We start from the raw sequence: 3,100 nt of genomic DNA, 5'->3' as shown, positions 1-3,100 counted from the left end.
CTGAACTTGAACAGTCTGAGAGAAATCAGACAAATTAAAACAACCCATTCCTGGGGAATGTTCACATCCCTTATGTTCTTTTAACAGTAAATAGTCTGTAGTTGTAAGATTTTGGAGCGCTACAATTTGCACTTCTCCTAATTCTTGGTTGAGTTACAACAGTATAGATCCAGTCAAATTTGTTGTTTTACTGTATGCACAGGCCAGCTTAGATATCTCCTTCCTCATTCCCATGGCAAGTCCAGGAGCTGGTGGGATGAGTGCATCTACAGCTGTAGCAGTGCGTGGATCTTTGTTTGGGTTTTTTGATGATCATCTTCTGGAATGAGTCTTCCAGAGAGTGCTGATGTTGGACGTTCTTTTTCATATCATATCTTAGTTCATTTTCGAGGTAGCCCAATTAGGCTTTGATCCTCTGTATAAACACAAACAGACCCTTTGCCTACACTTTTATATGCCCTTTATACCCTTGTGTAGAACTCATTGGAGGTTACCACACAGGAACTGCCATTTTTTTTGTTTTGTTTTGTTTTGTTTTGTTTTGTTTTTGGTATCACTAATCTACACTTACATGATGAATATTATGTTTACTAGGCTCTCCCCTATACCAGGTCCCCCCTATAAACCCCTTTACAGTCACTGTCCATCAGCATAGCAAAATGTTGTAGAATCAATACTTGCCTTCTCTGTGTTGTACAGCCCTCCCTTTTCTCCTACCCCCCCATGCATGCTAATCTTAATACCCCCCTACTTCTCCCCTCCCCTTATCCCTCCCTACCCACCCATCCTCCCCAGTCCCTTTCCCTTTGGTACCTGTTAGTCCATTCTTGAGTTCTGTGGTTCTGCTGCTGTTTTGTTCCTTCAGTTTTTCCTTTGTTCTTATATTCCACAGATAAGTGAAATCATTTGGTATTTCTCTTTCTCCGCCTGGCTTGTTTCACTGAGCATAATACCCTCCAGCTCCATCCATGTTGCTGCAAATGGTTGGATTTGCCCTTTTCTTATGGCTGAGTAGTATTCCATTGTGTATATGTACCACATCTTCTTTATCCATTCATCTATCGATGGACATTTAGGTTGCTTCCAATTCTTGGTTATTGTAAATAGTGCTGCGATAAACATAGGGGTTCACTGATCTTTCTCATACTTGATTGCTGCATTCTTAGGGTAAATTCCTAGGAGTGCAATTCCTGGGTCAAATGGTAAGTCTGTTTTGAGCATTTTGATGTACCTCCATACTGCTTTCCACAATGGTTGAACTAACTTACATTCCCACCAGCAGTGTAGGAGGGTTCCCCTTTCTCCACAGCCTCGCCAACATTTGTTGTTCTCTATCTTTTGGATGGCAGCCATCCTTACTGGTGTGAGGTGACACCTCATTGTAGTTTTAATTTGCATTTCTCTGATAATTAGTGATGTGGAGCATCTTTTCATGTGTCTGTCGGCCATCTGTATTTCTTTTTTGGAGAACTGTCTGTTCAGTTCCTCTGCCCATTTTTTAATTGGATTATTTGTTTTTTGTTTGTTGAGGCATGTGAGCTCTTTATATATTCTGGACGTAAAGCCTTTATCAGATGTGTCATTTTCAAATATATTCTCCCATACTGTAGGGTTCCTTTTTGTTCTATTGATGGTATCTTTTGCTGTACAGAAGCTTTTCAGCTTATTATAGTCCCACTTACTCATTTTTGCTGTTGTTTTCCTTGCCCGGGGAGATATGTTCAAGAAGAGGTCACTCATGTTTATGTCTAAGAGGTTTGTGCCTATGTTTTCTTCCAAGAGTTTAATGGTTTCATGACTTACATTCAGGTCTTTGATCCATTTTGAGTTTACTTTTGTATATGGGGTTAGACAATGGTCCAGTTTCATTCTCCTACATGTAGCTGTCCAGTTTTGCCAGCACCATCTGTTGAAGAGACTGTCATTTCGCCATTGTATGTCCATGGCTCCTTTATCAAATATTAATTGACCATATATGTCTGGGTTAATGTCTGGATTCTCTAATCTGTTCCGTTGGTCTGTGGCTCTGTTCTTGTGTCAGTACCAAATTGTCTTGATTGCTATGGCTTTATAGTAGAACTTGAAGTTGGGGAGTGAGATACCCCCTACTTTATTCTTCTTTCTCAGGATTGCTTTGGCTATTCGGGGTCTTTGGTGTTTCCATATGAATTTTTGAATTATTTTTTCCAGTTCATTGAAGAATGTTGCTGGTAGTTTCATAGGGATTGCATCAAATCTGTATATTGCTTTGGGCAGGATGGCCATTTTGACGATATTAATTCTTCCTAGCCAGGAGCATGGGATGCGTTTCCATCTGTTAGTGTCCCCTTTAATTTCTCTTAAGAGTGACTTGTAGTTTTCAGAGTATAAGTCTTTTACTTCTTTGGTTAGGTTTATTCCTAGGTATTTTATTTTTTTTGATGCAATTGTGAATGGAGTTGTTTTCCTCATTTCTCTTTCTGTTGGTTCATTGTTAGTGTATAGGAAAGCCACAGATTTCTCTGTGTTGATTTTGTATCCTGCAACTTTGCTGTATTCAGATATCAGTTCTAGTAGTTTTGGGGTGGAGTCTTTAGGGTTTTTTATGTACAGTATCATGTCATCTGCAAATAGTGACAGTTTAACTTCTTCTTTACCAATCTGGATTTCTTGTATTTCTTTGTTTTGTCTGATTGCCATGGCTAGGACCTCCAGTACTATGTTAAATAACAGTGGAGAGAGTGGGCATCCCTGTCTAGTTCCCGATCTCAGAGGAAATGCTTTCAGCTTCTCGCTGTTCAATATAATGTTGGCTGTGGGTTTGTCATAGATGGCCTTTATTATGTTGAGGTACTTGCCCTCTATTCCCATTTTGCTGAGAGTTTTTATCATGAATTGATGTTGAACTTTGTCAAATTCTTTTTCAGAATCTATGGAGATGATCATGTGGTTTTTGTCTTTCTTTTTGTTGATGTGGTGGATGATGTTGATGGACTTTCTAATGTTGTACCATCCTTGCATCCCTGGGATGAATCCCGCTTGGTCATGGTGTAGGAACCTTTTGATATATTTTTGAATTCGGTTTGCTAATATTTTGTTGAGTATTTTTGCATCTACGTTC

This window comes from Manis pentadactyla, chromosome 10 (genome assembly GCF_030020395.1).
Source record: "Manis pentadactyla isolate mManPen7 chromosome 10, mManPen7.hap1, whole genome shotgun sequence".
NCBI classification, from domain to species: domain Eukaryota; kingdom Metazoa; phylum Chordata; class Mammalia; order Pholidota; family Manidae; genus Manis; species Manis pentadactyla.
This window is presented reverse-complemented; position numbering follows the sequence as displayed.